Raw genomic sequence first — 12,590 nt, 5'->3', positions numbered from 1 at the left:
GCAGGATTTGGGCTTTGGGCTCCTCGAACCTAGGAAACTCCTCTCTTTCCAGCCTGCAGAGATACCTTTTGAAAAATAAGGGAAACCCAGTGACACTATGTCCACTGGCTTGAAACTACCATGGGTCCTTGAATGCTTGCATATACTTTGCATTGTTTTCTGGGTGAAGAGATAATGAAACAAAGTGGAAGTTTCCATAGTTGAGTTGCCGTGCCATTCCTACTAGTCTTCAAATCCAGACCAGCCATGTGGTCAGCCCTGTCCCTGTAAATGGCCAACAGACTCGGGCAGAATGACCTCATGTGTAAGAAGAGACCAGAGAAAGACTAAGACAAGCATGAGAAACTGCCTAGTTACTAGAGTGGTGCCATCCAGCCAGGGGGCTTTCTGTGACTTTTGAGCTGCAGGAACACTGGATGATGACATATATGTGATTATTCTGGGATGCTGGAGTGGGTCATCTGGTGGATTAAAAGCAAAAATGGGACAAGGGGGCACATTGTGCCTCAGAGTTGCAATATGAGGAATATCAGACTGCTCCTTACTAATTTGGAACAAACATCAGAGGAGGTCAGTTTTTTTCAGGTAATACAGTAAGCCCTACAGAGAGTAAGCCACTAAGGTTGAAGGACAGTTTATGACCTCTTAAGTAAAGAGGACTCATCCAGTGGTGCTCTAGTTTCTTCCTATGGACTGTCTCCGGGGTTAGATTCCCCCTCTGACATACAGGAGATGTTGAAGGATGTTCTAGGGTATAGAAGTAGGAGACCAAGAGTCAACTAGGCAGGAGACAATCACTCCTATAGGGAACAATCTAGAAATGGAACTGATGGTGAGTGGGAGGAAGCTGAAGAATGGATTTGGGTGGGCCTTACCCCAAGACTATGACATCATTGGCATGGCAACACATTTAAGATATAGATAAGCAGAGGTTGACTTTCCACATCATTTTCCAACCGAGTACTCCCCAAACCCAAGCTTTGGAGATGAGGTGGAATAATTCCATGGACCTGTGTAGTCCTAATATCCAAATCCATCAGAAGATGGGAGGCTGTACCTCAATGTGATAGTGAAGTGAAGGGGTTGGAAAACATTCTGAAGGTTCCCTCAGTATGAGAAATCAAATGATAACTGGGTAACCCCTGTCACTTTCCAAATATGTCTCCTATTTGTTGGGGGGGTTAAAGGACACCTCACGTTAGAGCCGAGAGTCCTTGAAAAGCTGGCCATTGGTGGTGGTAATTGTAGGAGACCAGCCATCATGCTCTGTGGACATATTAGGAAACAAGAGGAGAGTTGATAGTTTTTTTTTATTATAAAAAGACCCATGTCGTGGTGGTGGATAGGGTCCACTCAATATCTCACTCTGTCCCAACTATCCCATTAGCTTAATATCTGTCATTACCCATATGCCAGGCAAAGTGGAAGAAATCACAACCCTCATCAAAAACAAAAGTGATGGCTGGAGTAGATGAGGACATGTATATATCACACTATGTAGCTCTTTTCCACCTTCATGAGTTCCTTAGGCTGAACTTGGGTCTCTCTGAGGCAATGGTGCAAGAGCAGAGGATGTGCCATAATGGCCTATGTTTTCAGAAAACTCTTGAGAAAAATCATCAGATGCAACAATTAATGTAAAGGTTAGCTATAAAGTCTTCCATACTATGGAGGGATCAAAGGTCTTGAGAAGTAAGACCAGTTATTCTAGGTTGGTGACATTCTTGGGAAGTATGTGAATAGCATCTGAAGTTTGCTTCCTACGGTGGCTGTCTTGGATAACCTCCTCAATAGGATAGCTTAAAAAGTTAGGCAAAATGGTTTTAGAATCTGTTTGAAGGAATTGAAAAGCTACTAAGAAAGTGAACGTTTGTTGGGCAAAGATCTAGAAGAAGAAAGAAGCCAAGATTGATGAGCTAGTATTCAAGGCTACTTTTTTCCTTTAGGATGTAGTGCATTCAAGAGTGAAAGCAGAGGCTGAGGAGCTCAGAAGATCTTTTGAAGGTCTCACTGGGGTGAGTTTAGTCTGCCAAGGAGGAAGGGTGCTGGTAAATGCCCAGACTTACTGTTAGGACTCTGAGAAGCTAAAAGGGTTTACAAATAAGGATGAGCTAGAAATAGACCAGCACAAGGACTAAAGCTCAATTTCAAATCAGTCCAATCCCTGATGTGATTGCAGTGAATGTCCTGAGTCTAACTGCCTGACAGAACCAGAAGTAAATTCTAATCTGGAAAAAAAAAACAGACCATCCATGGGTTACACATATATGAAATAAAACACTATTCACTCATGGGAAAAGAATTCAAATAAAACAGTGAGAGGTAATGTATCTTCAGTAAAGCTAATAAATGAAGAAAATAACACAAAATTAAATGATATTGACATGAATGCCTTCAGACTATATTAGACAAGATCATCTTTGGTTTCTGCTGCAGATATCTTTTTTAGCGGGGGAGGCGCAGTAGGAGAGGGAGAGAATCTTAAGAAGACTCCATGCTCAGCACGGAGCCCAATGGAGGGCTTCATCTCATGAACCTGAGATCAAGACATGAGCCAAAATCAAGAGTCAGATGCCCAACCAGCTGACCCACCCAGGCACCCCTGCTGAGACTTACTTCCTGCTCTTGCTGCCCTTTGTGAATACGTGAGTTCACACCCATGGCTATGGTCAACTAGACCAGGGACGTGCACACCTGTCCCAATGGGTACCAATCCATAGACTTCACTGAGCCCCTGTGTTCTTTTCTTCAGGAATTTGAACTACAATATACTAAATCAGTCAGGAGGAGATAGATGGGTATGAGATCTATAATGTCATGAAGATTTGGGGTAGATTGCCATATTATATTTCAATAAGTCAGAAATAAAAAGCTGATTGGCACAGAGCAGCAGTAAGCAGCAGCTATGAGATGTGCAGTTCCCTGAAAGACAGATGGAGCAGCTTTTAGTCCTCAAAGTTCCAAGACCAGAACCCATTTTCCCAGCTGGCTTTGCTCTACTTTTTAATGTCTATTTTTAAATGTCTGTAAGACTATTGAAACCTTGAAATAATCTTTCTTTTATTAAAGAAATATCATACAGAACTTTTTACTATGTCTGTAATTTCTTGTACACAATGTTATTTAATGTTAATCATTCAAAAATAACCAAGTCTACAAAAATGACAAGACCTTTTTTTTTAAAGATTTTATTTATTTATTTATTTTTTCATTTATTTATTTATGAGAGACACAGAGAGAGAGGCAGAGACACAGGCAAGGGAGAAGTAGGCTCCCTGTTTAGAGCCTGATGTGGGACTCAGTCCCAGGACTCTGGGACTCTCAACCGCTGAGCCACCCAGGTGTCCCAGGACAAGACTTTTTTTAAGAAAGAAGAAAACCAATAGAAAAAAAGACTGATAGGAAATTTAGATATTAGAGTTATCTGATGTGGACTTTAAATAAATTATATTTATGTGAGAGAATTTCAGCAGAGAAGTGGAGACTATAAAAAAAGGAATCCAATGGAAATTCTAGAACTGAAAAATTTAATAGATGAAATTAGTAACTCAGTGGATAGGATTTAGCAGAAAATTAAGCCCAATAAAGACAGAGTTAACGAATAAAAAATATGTCAGAAAGAATCTAGACTGAAGCACAGAGAAACTAAAAATAACATTTTTTAAAAGTGGAAAATACAAAAAAAAAAGAAAATACAGAGATAAGTCAAGAGATTTACAGCAGAGTGAAAAGGTCTAAGATACAAATAATTTTAGTCCTGGAAAAAGAGGACAGAGAACGTGGCAAAGGCAATATTTTAAAGACAATGTTTAAGAATTTTCCTACACTAGTGAAAGATAAGAAGTCCCCAGTTCAAGAGTGCTGCAAACACTCAAGCATGACAAAGGCAAACCAACATACAAGTAAAACCTCTGAAAAAAAAAAAACAAAGACAGAAAATCTTAAAATGCAGCCACATGTATAGATAGAAATTATAAAATACTGTAGATTAATTAAAAGCAGATAATGACCTGAAAGCACTGGAGAGTAAGCAAAAACAGGCAGAGTCTGAAGATTAGTTGACACCTGAATTAAGAGAATGAGACAGAAAAAGGTGGGTTTTTTTGTTGTTGTTGTTTTGTTTTGTTTTTAGCTTTTAGTTTAGCTTTTTAGCTTTTAGTTATGCCACAGTCTGCATCACATGGGGTGAGTAAAACTTTCATAGAAAACCTACAGCCTTTCAACCAGAAGACAGATTTTAGGGCAACCACAGCCTCTAGAAAGTGAGCAGGGATCCCAGAAATAGAGCCAGAAGGGAGAAATCCCAAATTCTAAGTATAAACTCTGCCTAGACTTGAAACTAATCCCTGAACCATGTGTCTGCAGGGTGGTCTGCAAGTAGCCCAGCTAAAGATAAAACTACTGAAATGCATTTTGAGGTGCTACACAATAGACAGAATTGGCTATTTGAATCTAAGCAAATTAACCAACACTCTTTGGAGGAATTTAACAGAACCCAGAGTTCCCACAACAAAAGAATCACAATATCCAGGATACAATCCCAACTAACTTAACTTATGAAGAATCAGCAACATCTAACCAAACCTCAAAAGAGAAGACTATCAGTGGAGATGAGGCCTGAGGTGATCCAGATGTTAGAATTAGTAGATAAGAATTTTAAAGTGGATATTATAACTGGGTCAAAAACATAAAGGAAAACATGGTCATTATAAGGGAAAAGGTGGAAGATCTCAACAGAAAAAAGGAACTATAAAATACAACCAAATGGGAATTCTAGGAGTATCTTTTACTGAAATTAAAAATTCATAAGAGAGGGGCACCTGGGTGGCTCAGTGATTGAGCCTCTGCCTTTGGCCAAGGTACTGATCCCAAGGATCCCACAGGGAGCCTGCTTCTCCCTCTGCCTATGTCTCTGTCTCTGCCTCTGTCTCTGTGTCTCTCATGAATAAATAAATATTTTTAAAAATTCACAAGAGAAAGATTCAATGCAAATGAAGATAGGTAATGGATATTAATCCAACATGGAGAACCAGGAAAAACATTTTATTTTATTTTATTTTATTTTATTTTATTTTATTTTATTTTTTAATTTATGATAGTCACACACACACACAGAGAGAGAGAGAGAGAGAGAGAGAGAGAGAGGCAGAGGGAGAAGCAGGCTCCATGCACCGGGAGCCTGATGTGGGATTCGATCCCGGGTCTCCAGGATCGCGCCCTGGGCCAAAGGCAGGCACTAATCCACTGTGCCACCCAGGGATCCCGAAAAACATTTTAAATGAATAGAAGATCATGCACCTATGGGACAACAGCAAAGACCTAACATACAAATGATTGTAATTTCAGATGGAAAAAAGAGGGAAAATGAGACAAAAAGAAAAAAAAATCACAAAGAAACAAAGGCTGGAATTTCCCCAAATTTAGTGTAACACATACATTTACAGATTTAAGAAGTTCAGGAAACCTGAAACAAGATAAATATGAAGAAGACCATACCTACGCCCATTGTAGTCAAACTGCTGAAAACCAAAGAAAAGAGAAAGTCACAGAAGTAGCAGAGTGAAAAAACAAAACACTGTATAGGGGAGAACAACCATTTCAGTAGCCATCACTCTTCATCAAACACAATGAAGTTGAAAAGACCTTGGACCAATACCTCCAGTGTACACTCAGTGAAAAATCCGTCAAGAATAAAGGCGAAGATAATTTCAGATAACTGAAAATCAAGAAAATACGTTCCCAACTACCCAGTTTTGTAGTATGAGAAATATTAAAGGAAACTGTTCAGACTGAACTGAAATCCTATCAGATATAAATGGTAAAGAATGTAGGACAAATTAATAAAAGAGAAGCAGTGGAGTAATCTAATTAATTAAAATGAAGGAGATAACCAAAAAAAAAAAAAAAAAAGACATAAACGTAGGATACATAATATAATACAAAGAGTAAGATGATACAAGTAAACCCAAATAATCAGTAATTAGATTCATTGCAAATGGATGAATTACACTAAGTAAAAGACAAAGGTCTTCAGAACAACGCCACCACCACCCTAACTATATGCTGCCTACCAGAGGCAAATCTTAAATACCAAAATATTTAAATAATAGGGTAGATAAAGATGGGTCATTACAAACATTAACAAAGACATGGCTGCTAAAGCGATTCTAACACCAGGCCTAGTGGGTTTCAAGGCAATTAACAGGAGGGATATCATATAACTGTAAATGTTCAATCCATCAAGAAAGTACAGCAATTCTCAATCTTATGAACCTAATAACATGACTTCAAAACATAAGAAGCCAAAAGTAACAGAACCGAAAGAAGAAACTGACAAACCTGATATAGTTAGAGGTTTTATCCCATCTCTCTCACTGACGGATAGAACGGGCCGACAAATAGAATATCCAACATTTGAACGACACAATTCTCAAAGTTGACTAAATTGACTTCTATAGCGCGCTCTTTTCAACAACTTCAAAATAGGCAGGTTTTTTTTTTTTTTAAGTGAACACAAAACAATACTCAAACTAACCATATACTGGATCAAAAGTAAGTCTCGACAGATTTCCAATCAAGTACCCAAACAGCAAACCTAAATAATGGTCTCGGAATTCAGGATAGCAATCACCCTCGGGAAGGGGGATAATGGCTGGAAGAAGGCCAGAAACAGGCATCTGGAAGGCTGATTATGTGCTGATTATGTGCTGATTATGTTTCTCAATCTGGGTGCTGGCCACATGGCTATGTACTCAGCTTGTGAAAATGTACTGCAGTCTACTGATGTGCACTTTCCTGATGTTCTGCTTAAGAAGTTAAGTAGCAAAAACTTCCTACAAAGCAAAATAAAGCAAAACTTCAAGCCTAGATGTCCCTACCAATGAGTTCTTCCAAACATTTAAGGAAGAGATGCACTAAGTCTTTGGATCTTGTTTTATAATATCATCGTGCCCTAGGAGCTTTCCAAGAAAAAGTACTGGAGGTCAATTTCTTTAATGACATAGAAATTGACAAAAACCTAAATTATTGAGATGCCTACGTGGCTCAGAGGGTTGAGCATCTGCCTTTGGCTCGGGTCGTGACCCCAGGACCAGTCCTGCATCAGGTTCCCCGCAGGGAGCATGCTTCTCCCTCTGCCTGTGTCTCTGCCTCTCTCTCTGTATCTCTCAGGAATAAATAAATAATCTTTAAAAATCCTAAATTATCACTATCTGTCCAGCACCACCCTTCCCGTGTCAGGTCCTACCCCTAAGGCCAGCTCCCTTTGCTGGTGTCCATCACGCTGTGTGGAAGCGCTGCCAGTATGTCGGACAAACTGCCCTACAAAGTCATGACATCAGGCTGGCCTCCTGGGGACACAAGGCCCTGGACATTGTGGAGAATGAGATGCCGGGCCTGATGCGCATGAGGGAGATGTACTCGGCCTCCAAGCCACTGAAGGGTGCCCGCATCTGGCCCTGGGTGCTGAGGTGCAGTGGTCCAGCTGCAACATCTCCACCCAGGACCATGCAGCTGCTGCCATTGCCAAGGCTGGCATTCCAGTGTACACCTGGAAGGGGGAATCGGGCGAGGAGCACCTGTGGTGCCTTGAGCAGGCACTGTACTTCAAGGACGGGCCCCTCAACGTGATTCTGGATGACGGAGGTGACCTTACCAATCTCATCCGCACCAAGTACCCACAGCTCCTATCAGGCATTTCTGAAGAGACCACAACAGGGGTTCATGACCTATACAAGGGGATGGCCGACGGGAAGCTGAAGGTGCCTGCCATCAATGTGAATGACTGTCACCAAAAGCAAGTTTGACAACCTGTATGGCTGCCAGGAGTCTTTTATAGATGCATCAAGCAGGCTACGGATGTGATGATTGCAGGCAAGGTGACAGTGGTAGCAGACTAGGGTGATGTGGGCAAAGGTTGTGCCCAGGCCCTGCGGGGTTTTGAGGCCCACGTCATCATCACAGAGATCGACCCCATCAATGCACTGCAGGCTGCTATGGAGGGCTATGAGGTGACCACTATGGATGAGGCCTGTCAGGACAGCAATACATTTGTCACCACCACAGGTTGTGTTTTTTTTTTTTTTTTAAGATTTTTTTATTTATTTATGATAGTCACAGAGAGAGAGAGAGAGGCAGAGACACAGGCAGAGGGAGAAGCAGGCTCCATGCACTGGGAGCCCAATGTGGGACTCGATCCCGGGTCTCCAGGATCGCGCCCTGGGCCAAAGGCAGGCGCCAAACCACTGCGCCACCCAGGGATCCCCCACAGGTTGTGTTGACATCATCCTTGGCTGGCACTTTGAACAAATGAAAGATGATGCCATTGTGTGTAACATTGGACACTTTGACATGGAGATTAGCATCAAATGGCTGCACAAAAATGCTGTAGAGAAGGTGAACATCAAGCCCCAGGTGGACTGCTACTGGCTGAAAAATGGGTGCCATATCCTCCTTCTGGCTCAGGGCCAGCTGGTCAACCTGGGCTGCACCATGAGCCATCCCAGCTTTGCGATGAGCAACTCATTCACCAATCAAGTGCTGGCCGGATAGAATTGTGGACCACCCAGACAAGTTCTCTGTTGGGGTTCACTTCTTGCCCAAGAAGCTGGATGAAGCAGTGGCTGAAGCTCACCTGGGTAAGCTGAATGTGAAGCTGACCAGGCTGACTGAGAAGCAGGCCCAGTACCTGGGCTTGTCCCGTGATGGCCCCTTCAAGCCCAATCGTTACCACTACTGAGAACCAGGCCTATCGTTTGCCTTATAACTGCTGGCCTTGCTGGGGTCCCACCTCTCTTCCCCAAGAGCAAATGGCGCCAACTTTGAGATAGGTTTGTTAATGTTCCCCACTGACTCCCCAGGGCTGGTCACTCAGTCTTTGGCCTCTGCTGCATCCCTCGTACTGTTCTCGGTGTGGCAGAGGGAATTGAGAAGCCCCTTCTCAAGCCTTGGTCATAATAGGAGTACCCAGGAGGAGCCCGCAAGGAACCCTGAGCTCAGGGGTTTGGGAACTGCTCGCCCAGTCAGTCCTTACTTAGGTTGGAAGTCAGCAGTAGTCACAGTCCAAAGCCCATACACGTCACCTTCTAGGCCCTCACTTGGCCTATGAACTTTGTACCCATGTTCTTAGTTTACTGGTTCACTGGTCCCTCGGCCCATGAGAGATGAGAATGGATTATATCAAAAGGAAGGGAGGACGGGCAGCCTGGGAAGGGAGAAGCTTTTGAGAATTTGAATGCCCCAGAGAGCCTGGCTTAGTGCTGGGCATTCTCTTGAAGAGGTTTCACAGAACAATGAGGTTAGTACTTGCAGTTTCTATTTTACAAAGTTTAGAAAAGACGGCTAAGGGACAGCCAAAAAAGGACGAGAAGTGACAGCCAGAGGTTGAGAAGGGCCAGAGAATCATAAAAGCAGACATAGATCTGGGCACCTCTTTGTAACATGATGGTTCTTATCACAACCTTGGATCAAAAAGATTAGTTGGATTTATAATGTTTAGTTAATGTTTCTAATGTTCAAAGAGAGTGCGAAGGTGGGTAAATAAAAATTTTGGTGCCTAAAAAAAAAAATCCTAAATTACCAAGTTGAGCAAAAATATAAAGGTCACCAAATTGAGAAGTCAGTTTCACTTTTGAAAATCAGTGTGATCTGCTGTATTTATAAAATAAGAACAAATCATATAATACGTACAATAATCTTAAAGGGTTGCATGCAAATAAGCATCTGAGGTTCATTAAGTAAGCATCTGATGATTCACACAGTTAATCATCTGAGAAATGCAAATTAGAATCCCAGTGAGACCGTTCTATTCTCACCCTAAAATGGCTAACATTAAAAATAAAACGACTGACAATATTCAGTTTTGGTAAAGATATGGAGCAACTGAAACTCACGTGTGTCGAGCCTGAGTGCGCTTTGCTACAAATACTGTGGAAAATTGTTTGCCGTTATCTGTTAAGGTTGAGCACGCACATAGCTGGTGATGCATCATTTCCCCCACTAGGTATATACTCATCAGAGATGCCTCCGTGGGGGCCCCGGGGCTCCCAGTTGAGGATCTGCCTGCAGCTCAGGTCCTGATCTCAGGGTCCTAGGATCCAGCCTGTCTGGCTCCCTGCTCAGCGGGGCGCCTGCTTCTCCCTCTGCCCCTCCCCCAGCTCGTGCTCACTTTCTCTCCCTCAAATAAATAAAATCTGAAAAAAAAAAAAGAAAAATGCTCATGTAAGTGCACCAAATGACATTGAAATCAATGTTTAGAGCAAGCTACGTGCGACAGCACACCTGATTATTATCATTCTACTATGAAAGAGCCAAAGTTGCACATTCGTGCTCTGTTATTCCATGTATCTAAGCGTCAGACCCAGGAAGGCTAATGTATGGTGTTAGCAGTCAGTACTGGGGTTGCCTCTGAGCCAAAGGGGAGGACTGGTCATTTGGAGAGAGAAGGGGTGGGGGGTGAGGTTCCAAGGTTCTGGTCGTGGCTTAGTCTTAGGATGATGGTTATACAGGTTTCTTCACTTTGGGATAACTCATAACGCGGCACCCTTACTACGTGCGCCCTTTCTCGGAACCCGTATTCTAGGTCGATAAAAGAACTGACGTTAACATGACAGTATAGGAAATCGTCCATTTTCCTAAAGTTCTAAAACCTTCGAAACCAGTGTCCTGGTTCTTGTTCTGGAAGAGAGCAGTAATGTGCCCTATGAGCGTATAGGCCCTGACGTAGCCCAGGCATCAGGCCAGCGGGCCCAGTGCTGAGCTGCAGACGTGACCGACAAAGCAACCAGGTAAATTCCCCGGCTGGCATAATGGACCCCCAAAGCTGCCAGGGACCTCGAGGACCAGAAGATGATTTAGGAAAATCCTTCATGGGGCGGGGGTGTGGAAGAAGGCTCAGCTGACAGATACCCTGCGCGAGCCCCTGCACTCCTCCTCTGCTGGCTGGTCGCGGATGCTTCGGGGCTCGCCAGCAACTGCACCGCGGAAAGTTAACCATGGAAATGATTGTGGGTGCCATCTGCTGAGAGCTTCTCCGCTCCGGGCCTCGGGACCTCGTGCTCACGACAATCATACTGTTCTCACTACACAGCTGAACATTCCAGAGGCCTGCACTGGCGTGGCGGTTTCTCCAAGGTCACAACAAGGGGAAGAGACGAGATACGAACTGGGCCAGAGCCCCGGACTCTTCTAGACTTCTCTCCACACATCTCCTGCAGCCTAATTAGCACCTTTATAAACTGCTCTTGCATATATGCTCCAGAACGATATGGAAGGAAAACAGCTTTTTATGCACTAGAAGAATGTTTTTCCCACTAAAATTAAAAAAAAAAAAATGTTTCCCCCTGCTAGCTGCGGTTAGAAACTCCTCTGTGCAGAAAGCCCTTCCTTCAGCAGCCCCGCAAGGGAAAACTCTCCCTCCTGCAGGAGGTGAAGCAGGAGGCTTGGAATTAGGGGAGGCTGCTTACTGCCTAGAAGCTTCTGCTGTTGGCTGTGACAAGGAGTAGCTCTGCCCAGTTCTGGAAGCAAGAGGAATCCTCTCTCCTTGCAAAGCTCGGTGCTGCTCAACACCCAGCTTCAGTCCGCAGGCCCTTGGGAGGCAGGGAGATGATAGACGGCGTATCATTCCGTCACATCCAGCCTTTCTCAGTGGGACCTTACTGAGATTTCAGTGGGATCTTTTCTGTTCGGGCTTCTGGGTTTTTATTGATCTGTTTCCGTGAAGAGACATGAAATCCTATGAATTAGGTTTTTTTGTGTGTTTCTAATGAGCAGTGGGGCCGGCGATCCTAATCTCGGCAGCTTCCCCCCCTTCCTGAACGCCGTTCGGATCATCCCACATTTCCAAAGTTTCAAATCTCTGCTTGATCTGACTTCATCTTATGGTAAGTGGAAGCTGGTTCCTCCCTCAGCCTGAGTTCTAAGCAACTAAATGGAAAGAGTCCAGGGAATTCTCACACAGCTAAAATATTGCATATCACATTAGCACGACTCATTTCTTTCTGGAAATGTGTTTCTGGAAAGGCTCGGCTGAAGAAAGTGATCTAAGACAAGGAGAACCCCCAACACGGCTCTGGTTGTTTAGGGGTGCCAGGCTGGGAACTCGGATTCCAACCCAGGTAACTGTTGGGTGTCGGCAGATGGGTGGCAAAGCCTTTCTTTGCTGGAACGAGGCTTGACTGCAGCGACGGGAGTTGTCACCCCCACAGTGTTTCTGCTGGTCTGGGCTGTGACCTCTGCGGGGGAGGCCTGCTGCCCATGGCTCGTCCCATGCGACGTAATCATATGCACACACGTTTTAAGGACCCTCTTAGATCTTGACTTGGTGCCACTACAACTCAATTTTTTTTTTTAAGTCATCGAATAGGTAAAATGAGAGGCATAGGATGGCCAAGTTTATAATGATCCAGCACTTCCTGGGCCTCTGGTTTCTGTCTCTTGGAGAAGAGCTGATTCAGATTCCCTCAGTGGGAACAGATCTGGGTCTGTGGTTCAGCTGTTTTATTCCCACGCTGCGGCGGAAACCAACAGCACACAACTAGGCTGCTTTGCTTATTTTTCTGACTTTGTGATTGATAAGATTGTGTGTCCTTCCA

The 12,590-nt window shown here is 43.6% G+C and overlaps 1 pseudogene; it reads left to right on the top strand.

The window, feature by feature from the left end:
* Window positions 1-7,303: 7,303 nt before the first annotated feature.
* On the top strand, window positions 7,304-8,806 carry LOC129520571 (adenosylhomocysteinase-like; annotated as a pseudogene).
* The last annotated feature ends 3,784 nt before the right edge of the window (window positions 8,807-12,590 follow it).

The sequence above is a fragment of the Nyctereutes procyonoides genome, unplaced genomic scaffold, assembly GCF_905146905.1.
Source record: "Nyctereutes procyonoides isolate TBG_1078 unplaced genomic scaffold, NYPRO_anot_genome, whole genome shotgun sequence".
Classification (NCBI taxonomy): domain Eukaryota; kingdom Metazoa; phylum Chordata; class Mammalia; order Carnivora; family Canidae; genus Nyctereutes; species Nyctereutes procyonoides.
The sequence above is the reverse complement of the archived record's forward strand: the minus strand, read 5'-3'. Positions and strand labels throughout refer to the sequence as shown.